The sequence below is a fragment of the Triturus cristatus genome, chromosome 5_2 (genome assembly GCF_964204655.1).
Source record: "Triturus cristatus chromosome 5_2, aTriCri1.1, whole genome shotgun sequence".
Lineage (NCBI taxonomy): Eukaryota > Metazoa > Chordata > Amphibia > Caudata > Salamandridae > Triturus > Triturus cristatus.
In genome coordinates, this window is record NC_140588.1 from 575,841,838 (window position 1) to 575,854,582 (window position 12,745).

General features: G+C 53.2%; 14 non-coding genes across 14 annotated transcripts; 5 read left to right on the forward strand and 9 right to left on the reverse strand.

Moving 5' to 3' along the window:
- Nucleotides 1-220: 220 nt before the first annotated feature.
- TRNAE-CUC (transfer RNA glutamic acid (anticodon CUC)) lies at nt 221-292 on the reverse strand. Its single transcript has one exon. It is a non-coding gene; the product is annotated as a tRNA-Glu (tRNA).
- Nucleotides 293-922: 630 nt separating this feature from the next.
- TRNAE-UUC (transfer RNA glutamic acid (anticodon UUC)) lies at nt 923-994 on the reverse strand. Its single transcript has one exon. It is a non-coding gene; the product is annotated as a tRNA-Glu (tRNA).
- A 243-nt stretch (nt 995-1,237) lies between these two features.
- Nucleotides 1,238-1,320, forward strand: TRNAL-UAA (transfer RNA leucine (anticodon UAA)). The gene has a single exon. It is a non-coding gene; the product is annotated as a tRNA-Leu (tRNA).
- A 1,834-nt stretch (nt 1,321-3,154) lies between these two features.
- Nucleotides 3,155-3,226, reverse strand: TRNAE-UUC (transfer RNA glutamic acid (anticodon UUC)). The gene has a single exon. It is a non-coding gene; the product is annotated as a tRNA-Glu (tRNA).
- Nucleotides 3,227-5,380: 2,154 nt separating this feature from the next.
- On the reverse strand, nt 5,381-5,452 carry TRNAE-UUC (transfer RNA glutamic acid (anticodon UUC)). Its single transcript has one exon. It is a non-coding gene; the product is annotated as a tRNA-Glu (tRNA).
- A 243-nt stretch (nt 5,453-5,695) lies between these two features.
- TRNAL-UAA (transfer RNA leucine (anticodon UAA)) lies at nt 5,696-5,778 on the forward strand. Its single transcript has one exon. It is a non-coding gene; the product is annotated as a tRNA-Leu (tRNA).
- A 1,126-nt stretch (nt 5,779-6,904) lies between these two features.
- On the reverse strand, nt 6,905-6,976 carry TRNAE-CUC (transfer RNA glutamic acid (anticodon CUC)). The gene has a single exon. It is a non-coding gene; the product is annotated as a tRNA-Glu (tRNA).
- Nucleotides 6,977-7,606: 630 nt separating this feature from the next.
- Nucleotides 7,607-7,678, reverse strand: TRNAE-UUC (transfer RNA glutamic acid (anticodon UUC)). The gene has a single exon. It is a non-coding gene; the product is annotated as a tRNA-Glu (tRNA).
- A 243-nt stretch (nt 7,679-7,921) lies between these two features.
- TRNAL-UAA (transfer RNA leucine (anticodon UAA)) lies at nt 7,922-8,004 on the forward strand. The gene has a single exon. It is a non-coding gene; the product is annotated as a tRNA-Leu (tRNA).
- Nucleotides 8,005-9,837: 1,833 nt separating this feature from the next.
- TRNAE-UUC (transfer RNA glutamic acid (anticodon UUC)) lies at nt 9,838-9,909 on the reverse strand. Its single transcript has one exon. It is a non-coding gene; the product is annotated as a tRNA-Glu (tRNA).
- A 243-nt stretch (nt 9,910-10,152) lies between these two features.
- Nucleotides 10,153-10,235, forward strand: TRNAL-UAA (transfer RNA leucine (anticodon UAA)). Its single transcript has one exon. It is a non-coding gene; the product is annotated as a tRNA-Leu (tRNA).
- Nucleotides 10,236-11,361: 1,126 nt separating this feature from the next.
- Nucleotides 11,362-11,433, reverse strand: TRNAE-CUC (transfer RNA glutamic acid (anticodon CUC)). The gene has a single exon. It is a non-coding gene; the product is annotated as a tRNA-Glu (tRNA).
- Nucleotides 11,434-12,063: 630 nt separating this feature from the next.
- On the reverse strand, nt 12,064-12,135 carry TRNAE-UUC (transfer RNA glutamic acid (anticodon UUC)). The gene has a single exon. It is a non-coding gene; the product is annotated as a tRNA-Glu (tRNA).
- A 243-nt stretch (nt 12,136-12,378) lies between these two features.
- TRNAL-UAA (transfer RNA leucine (anticodon UAA)) lies at nt 12,379-12,461 on the forward strand. Its single transcript has one exon. It is a non-coding gene; the product is annotated as a tRNA-Leu (tRNA).
- Nucleotides 12,462-12,745: the final 284 nt, after the last annotated feature.

The window sequence follows — 12,745 nt, forward strand, 5'->3', positions numbered from 1 at the left end:
AAAGAAGCGCACCTCGGAATACAGAATCTCACTTCCTCAAGAGCCTTGCACAAGAGATTTTCCTCCCGCCGAGGAAAGCAACTCAAAGGGAACCTTGCGAAAATCAAATTAGGAGCCAGATTGCGGGATGCTAGGCAAACTGTTTGTCAGAAAAGCAAATTCATTTTGAGAAGCCCTGACCTGCGGGAAGGAAAAGCATTCAAGGGCAGAAGAAGGACTGTTCCCTGACCGGGAATCGAACCCGGGCCGCGGCGGTGAGAGCGCCGAATCCTAACCACTAGACCACCAGGGAACCCAGAGCCATACAGCAAAAGTTCCTACACTGCTCTCCTAGTGACAAAGCTCATGGGGGCTGAAAGCATATTTTATTCTACAGCGAATATGAATCAGAACTTGAAAAAACACTCATGATTCCACCAGACTGTTTGTCACTTCCAAGCACAGGCCATCCCCTCCCCCGTGCTACTGAACCGACGAATTCCTGTACAATCGGGATCCCCGGGAAATCACAAGAGGGACACCTAGTGGCCGCTGATAGCTCAAAGACAGCTGGTACACCTTCTCACACCTACCTCGTTATTCAGCTTGCTGGAAGAATACATTGCGAATGACCGATTCAAGAGTGCAAGGGAGAAGAGTGCTCCAAAGTAGATGTATACATCGCAGCCGGGTTTTCCAGCAATTTACCTTTCTGATGAGCTGGTACTGCACTTTACGCCCACATAGAGCACCTGACTGGGTGGGGGACTGCGTGCGCATGAAGGTGGCTGAGGGCAATGGGAGCAAAGCAACCTGGGACACAGGGGACCCAGCCTCTTTCCTCTGCTTTCGTCTATAGGTCGGGGTGCCTTTTTAAGGACCTTCGATTAAAAAAAGCTGAGCTGCGTGGACAAATTACGCACGTCTACGTCTTAGAGGGATCTTCCCTGACCGGGAATCGAACCCGGGCCGCGGCGGTGAAAGCGCCGAATCCTAGCCACTAGACCACCAGGGAGGAGATGCTCTTGTGAGCCTGCCTTGCTCACTTCCTTATTGTGACTAAGCTAACTCCACTGTATAGATTGCCCATAAAGTACGAGTGAGGAAAAGTTAGGTGTCACACAGTGTGTTTGTCATAAGCAATTACCTTTATCCTCCTGCAAAAGCCTTTTTACTCTGCAATCACCTCTTGCTGGACAGCCTGCGCTGGAGCAGCCAGCATGAAAAGGGAGCTGAGTAAGGCAGGGCCTAGGGTCTCACCAGGGTGGCCGAGTGGTTAAGGCGTTGGACTTAAGATCCAATGGACAGTTGTCCGCATGGGTTCGAGCCCCATCCCTGGTATGGGTTTTCAGCGGGTGTGTAGGAACTTGCAGATGCTTTTTTAAAGCATTTTCCTCTGCCCTCCTCACCCTCCCAGTGCCCTTCCTTAACAGTCCCAATTCACGTCTCAGCTGTGGGGTCTGCTGCTACTCTGCACTTAGCATGGATGCTTCCCAAAGCAATGCAGTGCCACCTACGCAGAGCCCCTGCTTAGAGAAATACACCTCCTATGTCTTTTCCCACTGAAGGGAGCAGGAGGAAGTACTTGCTTCCTGGGGAACATGGGCCTGCCACTGGAATTTGTTAACCCGCCTCTTGCGGATTTCTCCCCTTTCTTTGATTTACACCTGCAGGCTCTCCCTTGCCATCGGAGCAGGATCTGCTGATGCAGGCCCGGCTGGATCAAATGTGCAAAGGCTTGTCCCCAGGCCTCGGGAAAAAATTGAGCAGAGATTCCCGCCTCCGCCTCCTCTTGCCTTCCGAACGGGCTTCCAAACGGGCTTCCAAACGGGCAATGCCCTGACGGGTCCCCCACGCCCCATCCTGCCCATGCCCACACCCCTGTATATGAGGGTGACCCATGTCCCTCACCCTCCATGCTCGAACGGAAGACACGTGTGTCCTGAGGGGAGCGCCAGACAGGCATTTCTCCGGCCAGGCAGACCCCTGCAGCACCCGTTAGGCTCCAAAGCCTGTACATTCCCAAGATGCCACTGGTCACTATGCAAATCAGACAGCCCTGGCCACACCCTCTCCGCCGCTGGGCTCTGCTGCTTTCGGTACGTGCAGCTCAGCTTTTTCTTACCCTGAACCAGACTTCCGTTTCAGCAAAAAGGTGGGTTGCAGTGGGTCCGGGATGCCATTTGGAGACAAAGCCTGCGGCCCTGTCAAAGATGACTTCCTGCCGCACACCATGTGGTCAGAAGCCTACGAAAAGAAGCGCACCTCGGAATACAGAATCTCACTTCCTCAAGAGCCTTGCACAAGAGATTTTCCTCCCGCCGAGGAAAGCAACTCAAAGGGAACCTTGCGAAAATCAAATTAGGAGCCAGATTGCGGGATGCTAGGCAAACTGTTTGTCAGAAAAGCAAATTCATTTTGAGAAGCCCTGACCTGCGGGAAGGAAAAGCATTCAAGGGCAGAAGAAGGACTGTTCCCTGACCGGGAATCGAACCCAGGCCGCAGCGGTGAGAGCACCGAATCCCAACCACTAGACCACCAGGGAACCCACAGCCATACAGCAAAAGTTCCTACACTGCTCTCCTAGTGACAAAGCTCATGGGGGCTGAAAGCATATTTTATTCTACAGCGAATATGAATCAGAACTTGAAAAAACACTCATGATTCCACCAGACTGTTTGTCACTTCCAAGCACAGGCCATCCCCTCCCCCGTGCTACTGAACCGACGAATTCCTGTACAATCGGGATCCCCGGGAAATCACAAGAGGGACACCTAGTGGCCGCTGATAGCTCAAAGACAGCTGGTACACCTTCTCACACCTACCTCGTTATTCAGCTTGCTGGAAGAATACATTGCGAATGACCGATTCAAGAGTGCAAGGGAGAAGAGTGCTCCAAAGTAGATGTATACATCGCAGCCGGGTTTTCCAGCAATTTACCTTTCTGATGAGCTGGTACTGCACTTTACGCCCACATAGAGCACCTGACTGGGTGGGGGACTGCGTGCGCATGAAGGTGGCTGAGGGCAATGGGAGCAAAGCAACCTGGGACACAGGGGACCCAGCCCCTTTCCTCTGCTTTCGTCTATAGGTCGGGGTGCCTTTTTAAGGACCTTCGATTAAAAAAAGCTGAGCTGCGTGGACAAATTACGCACGTCTACGTCTTAGAGGGATCTTCCCTGACCGGGAATCGAACCCGGGCCGCGGCGGTGAAAGCGCCGAATCCTAGCCACTAGACCACCAGGGAGGAGATGCTCTTGTGAGCCTGCCTTGCTCACTTCCTTATTGTGACTAAGCTAACTCCACTGTATAGATTGCCCATAAAGTACGAGTGGGGAAAAGTTAGGTGTCACACAGTGTGTTTGTCATAAGCAATTACCTTTATCCTCCTGCAAAAGCCTTTTTACTCTGCAATCACCTCTTGCTGGACAGCCTGCGCTGGAGCAGCCAGCATGAAAAGGGAGCTGAGTAAGGCAGGACCTAGGGTCTCACCAGGGTGGCCGAGTGGTTAAGGCGTTGGACTTAAGATCCAATGGACAGTTGTCCGCATGGGTTCGAGCACCATCCCTGGTATGGGTTTTCAGCGGGTGTGTAGGAACTTGCAGATGCTTTTGTAAAGCATTTTCCTCTGCCCTCCTCACCCTCCCAGTGCCCTTCCTTAACAGTCCCAATTCACGTCTCAGCTGTGGGGTCTGCTGCTACTCTGCACTTAGCATGGATGTTTGCCAAAGCAATGCAGTGCCACCTACGCAGAGCCCCTGCTTAGAGAAATACACCTCCTATGTCTTTTCCCACTGAAGGGAGCAGGAGGAAGTACTTGCTTCCTGGGGAACATGGGCCTGCCACTGGAATTTGTTAACCCGCCTCTTGCGGATTTCTCCCCTTTCTTTGATTTACACCTGCAGGCTCTCCCTTGCCATCGGAGCAGGATCTGCTGATGCAGGCCCGGCTGGATCAAATGTGCAAAGGCTTGTCCCCAGGCCTCGGGAAAAAATTGAGCAGAGATTCCCGCCTCCGCCTCCGCCTCCTCTTGCCTTCCGAACGGGCTTCCAAACGGGCAATGCCCTGACGGGTCCCCCACGCCCCATCCTGCCCATGCCCACACCCCTGTATATGAGGGTGACCCATGTCCCTCACCCTCCATGCTCGAACGGAAGACACGTGTGTCCTGAGGGGAGCGCCAGACAGGCATTTCTCCGGCCAGGCAGACCCCTGCAGCACCCGTTAGGCTCCAAAGCCTGTACATTCCCAAGATGCCACTGGTCACTATGCAAATCAGACAGCCCTGGCCACACCCTCTCCGCCGCTGGGCTCTGCTGCTTTCGGTACGTGCAGCTCAGCTTTTTCTTACCCTGAACCAGACTTCCGTTTCAGCAAAAAGGTGGGTTGCAGTGGGTCCGGGATGCCATTTGGAGACAAAGCCTGCGGCCCTGTCAAAGATGACTTCCTGCCGCACACCATGTGGTCAGAAGCCTACGAAAAGAAGGGCACCTCGGAATACAGAATCTCACTTCCTCAAGAGCCTTGCACAAGAGATTTTCCTCCCGCCGAGGAAAGCAACTCAAAGGGAACCTTGCGAAAATCAAATTAGGAGCCAGATTGCGGGATGCTAGGCAAACTGTTTGTCAGAAAAGCAAATTCATTTTGAGAAGCCCTGACCTGCGGGAAGTAAAAGCATTCAAGGGCAGAAGAAGGACTGTTCCCTGACCGGGAATCGAACCCGGGCCGCGGCGGTGAGAGCGCAGAATCCTAACCACTAGACCACCAGGGAACCCAGAGCCATACAGCAAAAGTTCCTACACTGCTCTCCTAGTGACAAAGCTCATGGGGGCTGAAAGCATATTTTATTCTACAGCGAATATGAATCAGAACTTGAAAAAACACTCATGATTCCACCAGACTGTTTGTCACTTCCAAGCACAGGCCATCCCCTCCCCCGTGCTACTGAACCGACGAATTCCTGTACAATCGGGATCCCCGGGAAATCACAAGAGGGACACCTAGTGGCCGCTGATAGCTCAAAGACAGCTGGTACACCTTCTCACACCTACCTCGTTATTCAGCTTGCTGGAAGAATACATTGCGAATGACCGATTCAAGAGTGCAAGGGAGAAGAGTGCTCCAAAGTAGATGTATACATCGCAGCCGGGTTTTCCAGCAATTTACCTTTCTGATGAGCTGGTACTGCACTTTACGCCCACATAGAGCACCTGACTGGGTGGGGGACTGCGTGCGCATGAAGGTGGCTGAGGGCAATGGGAGCAAAGCAACCTGGGACACAGGGGACCCAGCCCCTTTCCTCTGCTTTCGTCTATAGGTCGGGGTGCCTTTTTAAGGACCTTCGATTAAAAAAAGCTGAGCTGCGTGGACAAATTACGCACGTCTACGTCTTAGAGGGATCTTCCCTGACCGGGAATCGAACCCGGGCCGCGGCGGTGAAAGCGCCGAATCCTAGCCACTAGACCACCAGGGAGGAGATGCTCTTGTGAGCCTGCCTTGCTCACTTCCTTATTGTGACTAAGCTAACTCCACTGTATAGATTGCCCATAAAGTACGAGTGGGGAAAAGTTAGGTGTCACACAGTGTGTTTGTCATAAGCAATTACCTTTATCCTCCTGCAAAAGCCTTTTTACTCTGCAATCACCTCTTGCTGGACAGCCTGCGCTGGAGCAGCCAGCATGAAAAGGGAGCTGAGTAAGGCAGGACCTAGGGTCTCACCAGGGTGGCCGAGTGGTTAAGGCGTTGGACTTAAGATCCAATGGACAGTTGTCCGCATGGGTTCGAGCCCCATCCCTGGTATGGGTTTTCAGCGGGTGTGTAGGAACTTGCAGATGCTTTTGTAAAGCATTTTCCTCTGCCCTCCTCACCCTCCCAGTGCCCTTCCTTAACAGTCCCAATTCACGTCTCAGCTGTGGGGTCTGCTGCTACTCTGCACTTAGCATGGATGTTTGCCAAAGCAATGCAGTGCCACCTACGCAGAGCCCCTGCTTAGAGAAATACACCTCCTATGTCTTTTCCCACTGAAGGGAGCAGGAGGAAGTACTTGCTTCCTGGGGAACATGGGCCTGCCACTGGAATTTGTTAACCCGCCTCTTGCGGATTTCTCCCCTTTCTTTGATTTACACCTGCAGGCTCTCCCTTGCCATCGGAGCAGGATCTGCTGATGCAGGCCCGGCTGGATCAAATGTGCAAAGGCTTGTCCCCAGGCCTCGGGAAAAAATTGAGCAGAGATTCCCGCCTCCGCCTCCGCCTCCTCTTGCCTTCCGAACGGGCTTCCAAACGGGCAATGCCCTGACGGGTCCCCCACGCCCCATCCTGCCCATGCCCACACCCCTGTATATGAGGGTGACCCATGTCCCTCACCCTCCATGCTCGAACGGAAGACACGTGTGTCCTGAGGGGAGCGCCAGACAGGCATTTCTCCGGCCAGGCAGACCCCTGCAGCACCCGTTAGGCTCCAAAGCCTGTACATTCCCAAGATGCCACTGGTCACTATGCAAATCAGACAGCCCTGGCCACACCCTCTCCGCCGCTGGGCTCTGCTGCTTTCGGTACGTGCAGCTCAGCTTTTTCTTACCCTGAACCAGACTTCCGTTTCAGCAAAAAGGTGGGTTGCAGTGGGTCCGGGATGCCATTTGGAGACAAAGCCTGCGGCCCTGTCAAAGATGACTTCCTGCCGCACACCATGTGGTCAGAAGCCTACGAAAAGAAGCGCACCTCGGAATACAGAATCTCACTTCCTCAAGAGCCTTGCACAAGAGATTTTCCTCCCGCCGAGGAAAGCAACTCAAAGGGAACCTTGCGAAAATCAAATTAGGAGCCAGATTGCGGGATGCTAGGCAAACTGTTTGTCAGAAAAGCAAATTCATTTTGAGAAGCCCTGACCTGCGGGAAGGAAAAGCATTCAAGGGCAGAAGAAGGACTGTTCCCTGACCGGGAATCGAACCCGGGCCGCGGCGGTGAGAGCGCCGAATCCTAACCACTAGACCACCAGGGAACCCAGAGCCATACAGCAAAAGTTCCTACACTGCTCTCCTAGTGACAAAGCTCATGGGGGCTGAAAGCATATTTTATTCTACAGCGAATATGAATCAGAACTTGAAAAAACACTCATGATTCCACCAGACTGTTTGTCACTTCCAAGCACAGGCCATCCCCTCCCCCGTGCTACTGAACCGACGAATTCCTGTACAATCGGGATCCCCGGGAAATCACAAGAGGGACACCTAGTGGCCGCTGATAGCTCAAAGACAGCTGGTACACCTTCTCACACCTACCTCGTTATTCAGCTTGCTGGAAGAATACATTGCGAATGACCGATTCAAGAGTGCAAGGGAGAAGAGTGCTCCAAAGTAGATGTATACATCGCAGCCGGGTTTTCCAGCAATTTACCTTTCTGATGAGCTGGTACTGCACTTTACGCCCACATAGAGCACCTGACTGGGTGGGGGACTGCGTGCGCATGAAGGTGGCTGAGGGCAATGGGAGCAAAGCAACCTGGGACACAGGGGACCCAGCCCCTTTCCTCTGCTTTCGTCTATAGGTCGGGGTGCCTTTTTAAGGACCTTCGATTAAAAAAAGCTGAGCTGCGTGGACAAATTACGCACGTCTACGTCTTAGAGGGATCTTCCCTGACCGGGAATCGAACCCGGGCCGCGGCGGTGAAAGCGCCGAATCCTAGCCACTAGACCACCAGGGAGGAGATGCTCTTGTGAGCCTGCCTTGCTCACTTCCTTATTGTGACTAAGCTAACTCCACTGTATAGATTGCCCATAAAGTACGAGTGAGGAAAAGTTAGGTGTCACACAGTGTGTTTGTCATAAGCAATTACCTTTATCCTCCTGCAAAAGCCTTTTTACTCTGCAATCACCTCTTGCTGGACAGCCTGCGCTGGAGCAGCCAGCATGAAAAGGGAGCTGAGTAAGGCAGGGCCTAGGGTCTCACCAGGGTGGCCGAGTGGTTAAGGCGTTGGACTTAAGATCCAATGGACAGTTGTCCGCATGGGTTCGAGCCCCATCCCTGGTATGGGTTTTCAGCGGGTGTGTAGGAACTTGCAGATGCTTTTTTAAAGCATTTTCCTCTGCCCTCCTCACCCTCCCAGTGCCCTTCCTTAACAGTCCCAATTCACGTCTCAGCTGTGGGGTCTGCTGCTACTCTGCACTTAGCATGGATGCTTCCCAAAGCAATGCAGTGCCACCTACGCAGAGCCCCTGCTTAGAGAAATACACCTCCTATGTCTTTTCCCACTGAAGGGAGCAGGAGGAAGTACTTGCTTCCTGGGGAACATGGGCCTGCCACTGGAATTTGTTAACCCGCCTCTTGCGGATTTCTCCCCTTTCTTTGATTTACACCTGCAGGCTCTCCCTTGCCATCGGAGCAGGATCTGCTGATGCAGGCCCGGCTGGATCAAATGTGCAAAGGCTTGTCCCCAGGCCTCGGGAAAAAATTGAGCAGAGATTCCCGCCTCCGCCTCCGCCTCCTCTTGCCTTCCGAACGGGCTTCCAAACGGGCTTCCAAACGGGCAATGCCCTGACGGGTCCCCCACGCCCCATCCTGCCCATGCCCACACCCCTGTATATGAGGGTGACCCATGTCCCTCACCCTCCATGCTCGAACGGAAGACACGTGTGTCCTGAGGGGAGCGCCAGACAGGCATTTCTCCGGCCAGGCAGACCCCTGCAGCACCCGTTAGGCTCCAAAGCCTGTACATTCCCAAGATGCCACTGGTCACTATGCAAATCAGACAGCCCTGGCCACACCCTCTCCGCCGCTGGGCTCTGCTGCTTTCGGTACGTGCAGCTCAGCTTTTTCTTACCCTGAACCAGACTTCCGTTTCAGCAAAAAGGTGGGTTGCAGTGGGTCCGGGATGCCATTTGGAGACAAAGCCTGCGGCCCTGTCAAAGATGACTTCCTGCCGCACACCATGTGGTCAGAAGCCTACGAAAAGAAGCGCACCTCGGAATACAGAATCTCACTTCCTCAAGAGCCTTGCACAAGAGATTTTCCTCCCGCCGAGGAAAGCAACTCAAAGGGAACCTTGCGAAAATCAAATTAGGAGCCAGATTGCGGGATGCTAGGCAAACTGTTTGTCAGAAAAGCAAATTCATTTTGAGAAGCCCTGACCTGCGGGAAGGAAAAGCATTCAAGGGCAGAAGAAGGACTGTTCCCTGACCGGGAATCGAACCCAGGCCGCAGCGGTGAGAGCGCCGAATCCTAACCACTAGACCACCAGGGAACCCAGAGCCATACAGCAAAAGTTCCTACACTGCTCTCCTAGTGACAAAGCTCATGGGGGCTGAAAGCATATTTTATTCTACAGCGAATATGAATCAGAACTTGAAAAAACACTCATGATTCCACCAGACTGTTTGTCACTTCCAAGCACAGGCCATCCCCTCCCCCGTGCTACTGAACCGACGAATTCCTGTACAATCGGGATCCCCGGGAAATCACAAGAGGGACACCTAGTGGCCGCTGATAGCTCAAAGACAGCTGGTACACCTTCTCACACCTACCTCGTTATTCAGCTTGCTGGAAGAATACATTGCGAATGACCGATTCAAGAGTGCAAGGGAGAAGAGTGCTCCAAAGTAGATGTATACATCGCAGCCGGGTTTTCCAGCAATTTACCTTTCTGATGAGCTGGTACTGCACTTTACGCCCACATAGAGCACCTGACTGGGTGGGGGACTGCGTGCGCATGAAGGTGGCTGAGGGCAATGGGAGCAAAGCAACCTGGGACACAGGGGACCCAGCCCCTTTTCTCTGCTTTCGTCTATAGGTCGGGGTGCCTTTTTAGGGCCTTCGATTAAAAAAAGCTGAGCTGCGTGGACAAATTACGCACGTCTACGAGGGATCTTCCCTGACCGGGAATCGAACCCGGGCCGCGGCGGTGAAAGCGCCGAATCCTAGCCACTAGACCACCAGGGAGGAGATGCTCTTGTGAGCCTGCCTTGCTCACTTCCTTATTGTGACTAAGCTAACTCCACTGTATAGATTGCCCATAAAGTACGAGTGGGGAAAAGTTAGGTGTCACACAGTGTGTTTGTCATAAGCAATTACCTTTATCCTCCTGCAAAAGCCTTTTTACTCTGCAATCACCTCTTGCTGGACAGCCTGCGCTGGAGCAGCCAGCATGAAAAGGGAGCTGAGTAAGGCAGGACCTAGGGTCTCACCAGGGTGGCCGAGTGGTTAAGGCGTTGGACTTAAGATCCAATGGACAGTTGTCCGCATGGGTTCGAGCCCCATCCCTGGTATGGGTTTTCAGCGGGTGTGTAGGAACTTGCAGATGCTTTTGTAAAGCATTTTCCTCTGCCCTCCTCACCCTCCCAGTGCCCTTCCTTAACAGTCCCAATTCACGTCTCAGCTGTGGGGTCTGCTGCTACTCTGCACTTAGCATGGATGTTTGCCAAAGCAATGCAGTGCCACCTACGCAGAGCCCCTGCTTAGAGAAATACACCTCCTATGTCTTTTCCCACTGAAGGGAGCAGGAGGAAGTACTTGCTTCCTGGGGAACATGGGCCTGCCACTGGAATTTGTTAACCCGCCTCTTGCGGATTTCTCCCCTTTCTTTGATTTACACCTGGAGGCTCTCCCTTGCCATCGGAGCAGGATCTGCTGATGCAGGCCCGGCTGGATCAAATGTGCAAAGGCTTGTCCCCAGGCCTCGGGAAAAAATTGAGCAGAGATTCCCGCCTCCGCCTCCGCCTCCTCTTGCCTTCCGAACGGGCTTCCAAACGGGCAATGCCCTGACGGGTCCCCCACGCCCCATCCTGCCCATGCCCACACCCCTGTATATGAGGGTGACCCATGTCCCTCACCCTCCATGCTCGAACGGAAGACACGTGTGTCCTGAGGGGAGCGCCAGACAGGCATTTCTCCGGCCAGGCAGACCCCTGCAGCACCCGTTAGGCTCCAAAGCCTGTACATTCCCAAGATGCCACTGGTCACTATGCAAATCAGACAGCCCTGGCCACACCCTCTCCGCCGCTGGGCTCTGCTGCTTTCGGTACGTGCAGCTCAGCTTTTTCTTACCCTGAACCAGACTTCCGTTTCAGCAAAAAGGTGGGTTGCAGTGGGTCCGGGATGCCATTTGGAGACAAAGCCTGCGGCCCTGTCAAAGATGACTTCCTGCCGCACACCATGTGGTCAGAAGCCTACGAAAAGAAGCGCACCTCGGAATACAGAATCTCACTTCCTCAAGAGCCTTGCACAAGAGATTTTCCTCCCGCCGAGGAAAGCAACTCAAAGGGAACCTTGCGAAAATCAAATTAGGAGCCAGATTGCGGGATGCTAGGCAAACTGTTTGTCAGAAAAGCAAATTCATTTTGAGAAGCCCTGACCTGCGGGAAGGAAAAGCATTCAAGGGCAGAAGAAGGACTGTTCCCTGACCGGGAATCGAACCCGGGCCGCGGCGGTGAGAGCGCCGAATCCTAACCACTAGACCACCAGGGAACCCACAGCCATACAGCAAAAGTTCCTACACTGCTCTCCTAGTGACAAAGCTCATGGGGGCTGAAAGCATATTTTATTCTACAGCGAATATGAATCAGAACTTGAAAAAACACTCATGATTCCACCAGACTGTTTGTCACTTCCAAGCACAGGCCATCCCCTCCCCCGTGCTACTGAACCGACGAATTCCTGTACAATCGGGATCCCCGGGAAATCACAAGAGGGACACCTAGTGGCCGCTGATAGCTCAAAGACAGCTGGTACACCTTCTCACACCTACCTCGTTATTCAGCTTGCTGGAAGAATACATTGCGAATGACCGATTCAAGAGTGCAAGGGAGAAGAGTGCTCCAAAGTAGATGTATACATCGCAGCCGGGTTTTCCAGCAATTTACCTTTCTGATGAGCTGGTACTGCACTTTACGCCCACATAGAGCACCTGACTGGGTGGGGGACTGCGTGCGCATGAAGGTGGCTGAGGGCAATGGGAGCAAAGCAACCTGGGACACAGGGGACCCAGCCCCTTTCCTCTGCTTTCGTCTATAGGTCGGGGTGCCTTTTTAAGGACCTTCGATTAAAAAAAGCTGAGCTGCGTGGACAAATTACGCACGTCTACGTCTTAGAGGGATCTTCCCTGACCGGGAATCGAACCCGGGCCGCGGCGGTGAAAGCGCCGAATCCTAGCCACTAGACCACCAGGGAGGAGATGCTCTTGTGAGCCTGCCTTGCTCACTTCCTTATTGTGACTAAGCTAACTCCACTGTATAGATTGCCCATAAAGTACGAGTGGGGAAAAGTTAGGTGTCACACAGTGTGTTTGTCATAAGCAATTACCTTTATCCTCCTGCAAAAGCCTTTTTACTCTGCAATCACCTCTTGCTGGACAGCCTGCGCTGGAGCAGCCAGCATGAAAAGGGAGCTGAGTAAGGCAGGGCCTAGGGTCTCACCAGGGTGGCCGAGTGGTTAAGGCGTTGGACTTAAGATCCAATGGACAGTTGTCCGCATGGGTTCGAGCCCCATCCCTGGTATGGGTTTTCAGCGGGTGTGTAGGAACTTGCAGATGCTTTTTTAAAGCATTTTCCTCTGCCCTCCTCACCCTCCCAGTGCCCTTCCTTAACAGTCCCAATTCACGTCTCAGCTGTGGGGTCTGCTGCTACTCTGCACTTAGCATGGATGCTTCCCAAAGCAATGCAGTGCCACCTACGCAGAGCCCCTGCTTAGAGAAATACACCTCCTATGTCTTTTCCCACTGAAGGGAGCAGGAGGAAGTACTTGCTTCCTGGGGAACATGGGCCTGCCACTGGAATTTGTT